The 11,879-nt window shown below is 52.2% G+C and overlaps 2 pseudogenes; both read right to left on the bottom strand.

Moving 5' to 3' along the window:
• Nucleotides 1-2,117: 2,117 nt before the first annotated feature.
• LOC147700563 (28S ribosomal RNA) lies at nt 2,118-10,049 on the bottom strand (annotated as a pseudogene).
• Nucleotides 10,050-10,432: 383 nt separating this feature from the next.
• LOC147700562 (5.8S ribosomal RNA) lies at nt 10,433-10,579 on the bottom strand (annotated as a pseudogene).
• Nucleotides 10,580-11,879: the final 1,300 nt, after the last annotated feature.

Here is an 11,879-nt window from a genome sequence, read left to right as displayed (position 1 = left end):
CAGGACTGGGGGCTCCCGCACACCGGGGCCCACCGGATGGAGCACGAGCCCCGGGCTCGGTCCCAGCTTCAGAACCTTAGCCAGGCCAGGGGGAGCCTCCCCGGACCCGGTGGACACCCTTCCCCAGCGCCCAGACCCTCAGCTGGCTTGCAGGATGGGGGGATACCATACCCGGGGCCCGCTGGATGGAGCATGAGCCCCAGGCCCGGTCACAGCTTCTGAAACCCTAGCCAGGCCGAGGAGAGCCTCCCTGGGCCCCGGTGGACCCCAGTCACCCACGCCCGGACCCTCGGCTGGCTTGCAGGACAGGGGGGTTCCTGCACCCCGGGGCCTGCCGGACAGAGCACGAGCCCCAGGCTTGGTCCCAGCTTCTGAACCCTAGCCAGGCCGGGGAGAGCCTCCCCGGGACCCGGTGGACACCCTCCTCCAGCGTCTGGACCCTCGGCTGGCTTGCAGGACAGGGGGATCCAGCACCCGGGGCCCACTGGATGGAGCATGAGCCCCAGGCCTGGTCACAGCTTCCAAAAGCCTAGCCAGGCCGGGGAGAGCCTCCTCGGCATCGGTGGACCCCGTCACCAGCGCCCAGACCCTCGGCTGGCTTCCAGGATGGGGAGCTCCTGCAGCCTGGGACCCTGGGATGCAGCACGAGCCCCCGGCCCGGTCCCAGCTTCCGGACCCTAGCCACGCCAGGGAGAGCCTCCCTGGGCCCCAGTGGACCACCCTGTCCCCGGCGCACGGACCCTGGGCTGGCTTCCAGGACGGGGGCCTCCTGCAGCCTGGGACCCTGGGACACAGCACGAGCCCTGAGCCCGGTCCCAGCTTCCTAACCCTAGCCAGGCTGGGGAGAGCCTCCCCGGGACCCGGTGGACCCCGTCCCTAGGGCCCAGACCCTAGGCGGTCTTGCAGGATTGGGGGCTTCCACTCCCTGGGATGGAGCTCCAGCCCTGGGCACAGTCCCAGCTTCCGAACCCTAGCCAGGCCGGGAGAGCCTCCCAGGGGCCCAGTGGACCCCCGTCCCCAGTGCCCAGACCCTCGGCTGGCTTGGAGGATGGGGGCTTCCGCACCCCAGGGCCTGCTGGACAGAGCTCAAGCTCCGGGCCTGGTACCGGATTGCGAACCCTAGCAAGGCTGGGGAGGGCCGGGCAAAGCCTTCCCTGGGCCTCGGTGGACCCCTGTCACCAGTGCCCGGACCCTCGACTGGCTTGCAGGAAGGGGGCTCATGTACCCCGGGGCCTGCCAGACGGAGCTCAAGCGCCGGGCCTGGTCCCAGCTTCCGAACCCTAGCCAGGCCGGGGACAGCCCCTGGTGGACCCCCCTGTCCCCAGCACCCGGACCCTTGACGAGAACCATGGAGGGTTAAGCCCAGGCCATGTCCTCTCCTTGACAGGCTGCCCCGCGAGCCCATTTTTCTCAACTATTAAGCCCCCACAGAACTTTGGGGAAGGACAAAAGCTGGAGTTAGCCCAGCTGCAAGCCCGCAGGGCCATCTGGTCACCCAGCCCGCAGGGCCATCTGGTCACCCAGCCCACAGGGCCATCTGGTCACCCTGCCCGCAGGGCCATCTGGTCACCCAGCCCGCAGGGCCATCTGGTCACCCGGCCCGCAGGGACATCTGGTGCCCTGGCCGCAGGGACATCTGGTGCCCGGGCCGCAGGGCCATCTGGTGCCCGGCCCGCAGGCCATCTGGTCATGCAGCCAGGTGACCAGATGACCTGGGACGACCCAGCACCCAGATGGCCTGGGAGGGTGCCGTACCCATTCGCCCTTACAGTCCGGCGAGGGGTGGCCAGGCACACCGAGGCAGTCACTCGGGAGGCTCCTTCCCTGGGGTTGCTGCTCACCCCCCTGCCCGACTGGGGCAGTGGGAAGGAGAGGCCCGGCCAGCCCAGGCCATCTGGTCACCCTGCTGACCCGCAAGGGATGGTGGCCCCCATCCCTGCACCCCTGTGGGGCAGGGACGGGAGGGGGAGGCCCCCATGCCAGAAGGCACGTGGGGGAGGCAGCCTCCCACAAATCCATGTTACCCACTCCGCATCCCTCCCACAAGCCCGGCAGCCGAGGGATCCACCCCTGGGTGTGGTGGAGGAAGACGTCCGCGGGCACCCACGCACGGAGAGACAAAAGCTTGGCTCAGAGGATGACTTTCAATAGATCGTAGCGAGGTAGCTGCTCTGCTACTTACGAAACCCTGACCCAGAATCAGGTAGTCTACGAATAATTTAGCACCGGGTGCCCCACCAACATGCGGTGCACTAAGGCCGATGGAGGCGGCCCCCTTCCGTGTGCGCTCCGGGCCCCAAGCGAGCGGCTCTACGCACCGGCTCCCCGAGAGAGGCCGGCTATCCCAGGCCAACCGAGGCTCCACGGCACTGCAGTATCGTTAAGGTATAGGGGGATTCTGACTTAGAGGCGTTCAGTCATAATCCCACAGATGGTAACTTCACCCCATTGGCTCCTCAGCCAAGCACATACACCAAATGTCTGAACCTGCGGTTCCTCTCATACTGAGCAGGATTACTATTGCAACAACACATCATGAGTAGGGTAAAACTAACCTGTCTCACGACGGTCTGAACCCAGATCACGTTCCCTATTAGTGGGTGAACAATCCAACACTTGGTGAATTCTGCTTTACAATGATAGGAAGAGCTGACATCGAAGGATAAAAATGCGACGTCGCTATGAACGCTTGGCCGCTACAAGCCAGTTATCCCTGTGGTAACTTTTCTGACACCTCCTGCTTGAAACCCAAAAAGTCAGAAGGATCATGAGGCCCCGCTTTTCACGGTCTGTATTCATACTGAAAATTGAGATCAAGCGAGCTTTTTCCCTTCTGCTCCACGGGAGGTTTCTGTCCTCCCTGAGCTCGCCTTGGGATACCTGCATTATCATTTGACAGGTGTACAGCCCCAGTCAAACTGTCCCCGGAGCGGGTCGCGCCCGGCGGGCTCCGGGCGCTTGGAGCCAGAAGCGAGAGCCCCACGGGGCTCGCCCACCCGCCTCACCGTACAAGTGAAAAAACAATAAGAGTAGTGGTATTTCACTGGCGACCTGAGGGCCTCCCACTTATCCTACATCTCTCATGTCTCTTCACAGTGCCAGACTAGAGTCAAGCTCAACAGGGCTTCTTTCCCCACTGATTCTACCAAGTGTGTTCTCTTGGCTGTAGTTTCGCTAGATAGTAGGTAGGGACAGTGGGAATCTCGTTCATGACGAGCCATTTGGCTATCTGTACCACCTCGCGGTGGCTCATTCTGGGTTATTATGCTGCCCATCAGCATCAATTCGGTTTTACTTCCAACAATACAACATTCTTTCGCTCTAGAGTACAGCCACACTGAACGCTGTCCTCACTGGAACTGGGATCACATATAGGCCGGAGATAGTACACCCTGCAGTACTATTCCAACAATTTTAAGATTGTCTACGAACAGTCCTGAGAAATTAGAATATGATTAGCAGGACATCAATAATCAATGTGTGATAATTATGTGTATGCGATTATTTGAGACCTATTCATCATTAAAGACATTTCAATAAGTATGATGTACACAACTATATCTATATTATTATAAGCACACATATATAAATAAATACACATCTACAAATTGCACATCTAATTAGAAAAAAGCACATCTAGAAAAATTCCCATCTATAAAATACTAACTGTTGTGTCAACTATAACCTATATGTTAAAACATTATGCTTTATAAGGGTGACGTGTGCTGCAAGAAAGTGTACATCTCAGTATAAGTTTGATACTCAATTGTCCATGAATACTTGGCACATTTTAAGAGTGTCCATTAAAGTAGTCAGGCAAATATTTTTCTTGAATGGAAATGCCATTTGCAGACCTAAATCAGCCAGAACAACATCATTACATTGAGGTCAAATACCAAGACATCCAATGATAAAGCCACGAAATTTAACACCGTTGCATTTTGTGAGATCTTTGATTTGCTGTGACAGATCCTGATAGTATTTCACTTTACTCTCAAACGCTACTTCAAGGGAATTCTGAGAATTTGATTAACAAATTGAGATATCAATCACTACAGCTGTACCATTTTTCGTAAACACCACATCTGGTTTTCGTAGTTCTCCTTGATTATTCTTAACATGAGGTTTCCTGTATGCCATCCAACCACACCTTTTTGCTCTATCAATGAGCAATTCCAGAATTTTGTTATGTCTTTTTATCCTAATGTCCTTAGTTTTAGGACATGCGCCTGAAATATGAGAAATTGTTTCACAAACATCATTACAATACCTACATGTAGCAAATGCACGATTTTTTCCCCTAGTGGTGGTTTCTCTGGTATATAAAACATTTGCTCTTAACATCAGTGCAACTATGTACTGGTTTTCTTTCATTTTGTTATGCTTGCTGATCCAGAAGTTTGAAGTTGGATTACTTGCTAAGTATTTAATACCATCACCTTGGACAGGGAGATTTGCCCATTTCTCAAACTCTTCTTTTCTCCAATCATATGTTGCTAACAAATTCAAATCATAGCTCAGAAACCTACTGTCTAAAATGTTGAGTTTGTGTGTTTTGATAATGCTATCATTTTTTTCATTCACATCTTCTCCTGCATACATGAATGAATGTGCTATATACAGGTCTGGAGCTGTCCCTGAGATACAATAAACTATTGACTTTATTGAGACCAATTTGTGTACATAGTTTTGGTATACTGAGGCCCCCAAATGATCTTTTCGAATATAGGAGACCATCACATGTGTATGCAGGAAGGTGTAGAAATTGTTTGACATACTTTTTTATTGTTTGATCCAGAACATTTAAAGTTTTTGCTTCTGTTCCTGTCATTTCCAATTTGAATGATAGTTTAGGTACCAAGTATTGACACAAGATTTCTATTTTCTGCGTTGGCTTAAGTGGTAGATTGTCAAGTTTTTGAGCCCAATTGACAAGAACCTCATTCATTTTGTTGTTGCTTGTATGGCCAGTGTGTGGATCAAAGTTCAATCCGAGGTATCTCTCACTTTCTCCTGGATGAATATTTTCAATATCTTCTTTTTCAAATTGCCATGGTTTACAGTTGTTAATCAGTATTTTATCTTTATGGTGACTGATGTAAAATCCATGTGTCTTTTTCACATTAAGTTTTAATCCTGTAGTTTTACTGAACTTTTCAATGATTTTCAGATTTGTACTCATTCCTTCGCAGGTACTGCTGAGTACTGCGATGTCATCGGCAAAGGCGAGAGAGGTGATTTGTTCAATAAGACCATCTGATCTAAATGTGAAGCCCTTGCCATTTTTCTGAAGATCACAGATCAGAGGATTCAAGGCAATGTTAAATAGTAGTGGGGATAGAGAGTCACCTTGTTGGACCCCAGATTTCATTGTTATTTCAGGAGTTCTTTTGTTGTTCTTTCCCTTGAAAGATGTTGTTGAGTCAGTGTACAAGTCTTTTATTATGTCTCTGATGTATGATGGAACTTTTTGCCTTGCGAGACTCTGTATGATGTGACCATGGCGGACAGAGTCGAAGGCTTTTGATATATCAATGAACACAACTGCTAATGAGTGACTGTTTTTTCGTGCCCCTTTTATGATATTTTGCAGTAGAGTCAGATTCTCGAGACAACCTCTCACCTTCATGAAGCCTTTTTTGTCTCATATTCAATTCAACAAAAAATGAGAGTCTTTTAGTTAATATTTTTGTGAATAACTTCATGAATGCAGTACCGATGATAATTGGACGCCAGTTACTGATTTTCTTAAGTTCACTAATCGGTACATTCTTGGCTATCAAAATTGATCGGTTCTTTTTAATAATTTCTGGTACTCTTCTCATCAACAACCAAGACGATAGAATTCTGGGCAGCAGTCTTGGTTGCCTGCTATGCACTTTATACAAGTCATTCAGACTAATCTTATCAGGCCCCACTGCTTTCTTTAGATTGGAGTTCTCGAAGGCATAAGGTACTTCGAGCAGTGTTATTTCTTTACATAGATTTCTGATTTCGTAATCCTCTGGTATCCGATCAATCGGCATGAAATTAGAATTTTTCTTGTTTTCTTTCTCAATTATGTTTTTGTAGTATTGAAAAATGTCATCAGCACTGATTTGGCAAGTGGCATCTTCTGCCCCATCAGTGATAATCCTGGCAATTTTCTTTTTGTCTTTTTTAAACATTGCCTGGTATTCTTTATAGCTGCCCTTTACTTTGGCATAATTTTTCTTGTGCGTCCGATTAAGCCTTCCGTTTTTCTTGTCTTTTGTTGTTATCTTGTTCCCTACTGAGGCATTCTGGTGCTCATCTTGAGCAGAGTTCATAGGCTCATTATTGAGTTCACTTGTTGGTTCATTTGTTGGTACACCTGCTAGTCTAGGACTTATATCAGTGGTGTTTTCGGCGATATAAATCACTACTTCATCCATCAGATCCATAGCAGCATTGTGTTGCTGTACGTTTTTGGGGTACTTCTCGATTTCATTGATTCTGTCTTCCAGTTCATCAAAGCTTTTGATTTTTTGCGCACGTTTTCGATTGATAAAGTCTCTGCGCTTTTCTGTTGTTACTTCCACTGTAACCTCTGGTTCATCGCAAGAGTCGTTATCAGAAATATTTGATGCTTGCAGTACATCTTTTGTGGATTTTTTGCTTTTATCTCTTCTATCTCTTCTTTTTTCTGCAATTTGTTTTCTTTTTTTATTGTCAAAATGTGCAACCATCAGCGCATTAATATTCCTCTTATTTTCTTATACTTTTTCCAATTCTGCTAGTGGCAGTATTTCGTCCTGTGACCATAATTTTGACGGTTTGCTGCTTGCTAGAGCTGCTAGTCTAGCCTCATTTTGGTCTCTGGGATGCGCATGCCGAGCATGTTGTTCCAAATCTGAGGTCACAGAAGCTGCACAGGAATGGCAGTTCTCATTTTTGAGATCTTCCTTTACATTTGGCATAATGGCATGCAATATTGTGGTTTTCAGCTTCTTTGTCACATTTTGAGCAGTACGTTTTGAGATAGAAACCTTTGTGCTTGTTGGAAACATGTTTTCTCAGTTCTTTAAAAGTTCCCAATATGTCTCCACACAAGTCACGTTTATATTTTTTGTTTGTGTACTTCCAATAAGTGACTTTTTGGTGTAATCACTTTTTTTTTGTTATTACGTCTTTGCTGACCTCGTAAACATTGGGAAGATTTTGAAAGTTTGCTGTACCAATGTCATTCTTGGCTGAGGTGGCCACAAACTCGATGGATTTGCTGAGGTCTACTGTTGTGTCATCTTCTGCTATAGAGGGTGAACTAAGGCCTATATCGTGATCTGAATCGTTGTTGCTTGTTGCATTGTTTGTAGCTAGTGCTGGTTTGTCAAATTCGGTGAGGAGGTTAAGGATTTCTGGGAAAGACAGCACCTCCTTACGCCATCTTAACGGGGTTTTTATTCCCCAGGAACTACCCCATCTGGAATTGGGTTTGTTTGCTTCATCACTTCTCACTATCACGTTCGCTGCCATGATAGAACCTTGTTTGGCCTGTCTCTATATGCTTCTCTACGCAGAATCTAGCACCATAGAGGCAGTTACCGGTGGGACCACTGGGAGGTAAAGGCCACTACAACCGAGAATAGGTTAAGAGAGTCATAGTTACTCCCGCCGTTTACCCGCGTCAGCTGCTAGGCACCAGCCGAGGCAGATCGCCAGCCCCGCGCCCCAGGGGAGGGGGCACGGGGAGAGGCAGCCACCGCAGCTGGGGCAATTCACAGGAAGGGACCGGCTCTCATCCAGAGGTGCCGCCGCCCTGGAGGGAGGCACCTTGTCCAGCTGTGGTGCGCGCCCAGTCCCGCTTCGTGCCCTAGCCCAACCGACCCAGCCCCCAGAGGCTGTTCACCTTAGAGACCTGCTGCGGATATGGCTACAGCCCCGTGCGAGATTTACACCATCTCCCCTGGATTTTCAAGGACCAGCGAGAGCTCACCAGATGCTGCCGGAACAGCAATGCTTTCCAAGGCTCGGGCCCCTCTCTCGGGGCAAATCCATTCCAGGGCGGCCTGTCCTTCACAAAGAAAAGAGAACTCTCCCCAGGGCTCCCGCAGGCTTCTCCGGGATTGTTTGCGTTACCACACTGGACGCCACAAGGGCGCCCGTCTCCGCCACTCCAGGTTCAGGGATGTGAACCTGACTCCCTTTTGATCGGCCGAGGGCAACGGAGGCCTTCGCCCGTCCCTTCTGAACGGTGCTCGCCCATCTCTTAGGACCGACTGACCCATGTTCAACTGCTGTTCACATGGAACCCTTCTCCACTTTGGCCTTCAAAGTTCTTGTTTGAATATTTGCTACTACCACCAAGATCTACACCTGCGGCGGCTCCACCCGGGACCTCGCCCTGGGCTTCCGGGCGCACCGCAGTGGCCCTCCTACTCATCACGGCTTAGCCCCGGCGGCTCTCAGTGCCGACGACGGACGGGTATGGGCCCGACGCTCCAGCGCCATCCATTTTCAGGGCTAGTTGATTCGGCAGGTGAGTTGTTACACACTCCTTAGCAGATTCAGACTTCCATGGCCACCGTCCTGCTGTCTATATCAACCAACACCTTTCTGGAGTCTGATGAGCGTCGGCATCGGGCGCCTATACCCGGCGTTCGGTTCATCCCACAGCGCCAGCTCTGCTTATCAAAAGTGGCCCACTAGGCACTCGCAATCCATGCCCGGCACCATGCCAGCGAGCCGGGCTTCTTACCCATTTAAAGTTTGAGAATAGGTTGAGATTGTTTCGGCCCCAAGACCTCTAATCATTCGCTTTACCAGATAAAACTGGGGGCTCTGAGAGCCAGCTAATCTGAAGGAAACTTCGGAGGGAACCAGCTACTAGATGGTTCGATTAGTCTTTCGCTCCTTTACTAAGGTCGGACGACCGATTTGCACGTCAGGACCGCTACGGACCTCCACCAGAGTTTCCTCTGGCTTCGCCCTGCCCAGGCATAGTTCACCATCTTTCGGGTCCCATCATGCACGCTCATGCTCCACCTCCCCCACAGAGAGGGCGAGACGGGCCGTTGCTCCGCCAGCTGCTGGAAGCGCGGCGGGATCCCACCTCAGCCGGCGCGCGCCAGCCCTCACCTTCATTGCGCCTTAGAGTTTCGCTCGGCCCTCCGACTAGCGCACATGTTAGACTCCTTGGTCTGTGTTTTAAGATGGGTTGGGTGGGTAACCGATAACGCCGCAGACCCCTGGCACCCGGTGTAGGCCTCCCCACCCGGCGGTGCGACCCGGTCGGGCGCAGTGAGAACAGTCTGCCCCAGTCTACTGTCGCGCCGGGAGCAGGGGGCCCATCCCCCCTTCAACCGCCCCAGCGCGCCCCGAGGGGTGGCTGGGAAAGGGTGCCCGGGGGAGGGCACAGAAGAGGTAGAATCTCCCTCTGACCTGTGGACACAGCAAAGCTGCTGCCAGGGGGTCTGTAACACCCTCCACTGGAGCGGAGGGCCACCTGCCACCCCGAAGCCTCCCAGCCGACCCGGAGCCGGTCGCGGCGCACCACCGCAGAGAAAATGCGCCCTGCAGAGGGGAGGGGATCCGGAACTCCCGGGCCACCGACCTTCCGGCCTAGTTGAATCCTCCGGGCAGACTGCACGGACCCCACCTATTTATCTCTCGACGGCTTCAATCCCTCTTGAACTCTCTCTTCAAAGTACTTTCCAACATTCCCTTATGGTACTTGTTGGCTAGCGGTCTAGTGCCAGTATTTAGCCTTAGATGGAGTTTACCACCAGCTTTGGTCAGCATTCCCAAGCAGCCCGACTCCGAGAATACCCGATTCTGGTGCGCCGGGGGCCACTACCCACCTAACACCATCCGCGAGGTGAGCCTCGATCAGAAGGACTTGGGCCCCCTGAGCGACGCCGGGTAGTCGGTCTTCTGTATGCCACATTTCCCGCGCCCGCCGCCGGGCGGGGATTCGGTGCTGGGCTCTTCCCTTTTCACTCTCCGTTACAGGGGGAATCCTGGTTAGTTTATTTTCCTCCGCTTAGTAATATGCTTAAATCCAGTGGGTCGCCATGTTGGATCTGAGGTCGTAGTCAGAAGAATAATGCCGGAGCGTCAAGGGGGTTGCCGGTGAAGGCCAGGCCCCTGACGGAGCGGGGCCCTGGCTTCCCGGCAGCGCGTGCCCTCTTTCCCCAGATCGCATCTGGAGGGGTTTTGCCCACACTGGGAAGCCGGTCGCGGAGGTGGGTGCCAGAGGCATGTGCGTGCAGGCAGCCGGTGGGACACCACAGACCAGACAACTTCTCGGGGCCAGACGCGCCGGTGGCGTACTTCTGTGGCGTGACCTGGGGAGGGACCCTGCCAAGGGCGATCGAGGCATCTGAACTTGTGGGGGGATGAAGGGGAAGCTGAGCTAACCCCGCGACAGCCCCAGCCACGTCCCGGGGAAGCCCCGGGGCGATTGACGATCGAGCGACCCTCATACAGGCTTAGCCCGGGGAGGAACCCGGGGCCGTAAGGTGCATTCGAAGTGTCAATGATCAATGCAATTCACATTAATTCTAGCAGCTAGCTGCGTTCTTCTTCGATGCATGAGCAGAGTGATCCACCTCCAAGAGTCACCGGCAACTTTTCAAAAACGTTCGCCCACCTGCAGGAGAAGCGTGAGGAAGGTGATGCCATCCGTCTGCTGCCCGCGCAGTGAGACGGACCAGGCGCCCCATTCAAGGCTTCCCCTCTGAGAGTCAGACTGCACCGTTGAGAGAAAAAAACATTGCCAGGCGCTCGGCCCAGGAGTTCCCCCCACCCACTCGCAGGCGAGGAAGGGGGCTTCCGGTGCATCAGGAGCAGGCAGCCCCGCAGCCGCTGGTCCCTCCCGGAGTAACTGGGAGGGACTGCACAGGACCGGGTAAAACCGGGTACCTGGCATCGAGGAAGGATCGTCCCACCTGCACCTCAGCTGTCCGTCGCAGGGCGGCTCGAGCTGTGCACCAAGCTGGCTTGTACAGCCCACCCCACCCTTGCACGTGCCAGAGGTGCTGGAAGGGAAGAGCCAGGCAGCTCCCCATCCCACATGCCTCCCACCAAGAGGAGCCGGGGTCTCCTCGGCCCCTTATCTTCCAGGCTGCCCTGCCACACGAGAAGGGCTCAACCTCAGTCGCCGGGATCTCGGTCAGACCAGGACGTTGGGTGCAGGAGGGCACAGCCAGCAGCAGGTCCTTCCAGGGGGGGTGGTATGAGAAGTTGGCCTGGTATATGATGTTCCCTATTCTAGTGAGCACCTTGCACCAGTCCAAACAACCCTTATGGTGATGGTTGTAAAGTCAACCTTATAGACTAGCTATCCTAGGGGTAGCATGGACAAAGCAGTCTTAGGCTAAACTCAAGAGGGCATGTGAAGCCAGCTGTTTTACCAAATGAAATCTCTTTAATACCAAATGAAAGGACACCACACAAGATATATATTGAAAATATATATGTATTTATTTCTAAACAAACCCCTGAACTCTTTATGAGCACAGAAGCACCAGCGCAAAACAAGTAACTTAATAGAATAAACAAAAGTTGCACAATTATGGATAGGCCGGAGTGGCCCGCTAAACCATATATTAAAAAAGTGGTATAAGTACCATAACACGAACAATGGTAAGGCCTAGGGCCTTGGTAATCGCAGGGGCTACACTGAGCTAACAATGGTTAGGGAGCAGGAGGCCCACGGGATGCGTGTGCAGTGTCTAAAAGCACACGAGTGTACACATTGAAGTCAATGGGTGTGTAAAAGTTATAAAGTTAAAGATTTAGGAGTCTTCCGACGGGAATGGAACTTAACCACTTGAAACTAGGACACTAGGGATGTAAACCTCTACAGGAGCACCGTAGTACTCGCGTTACCTAACCCACAGGAAGCGGGTGCATAGGTC

Source organism: Lissotriton vulgaris, chromosome 7 (assembly GCF_964263255.1).
Source record: "Lissotriton vulgaris chromosome 7, aLisVul1.2, whole genome shotgun sequence".
NCBI lineage: Eukaryota > Metazoa > Chordata > Amphibia > Caudata > Salamandridae > Lissotriton > Lissotriton vulgaris.
The sequence above is the reverse complement of the archived record's forward strand: the minus strand, read 5'-3'. Positions and strand labels throughout refer to the sequence as shown.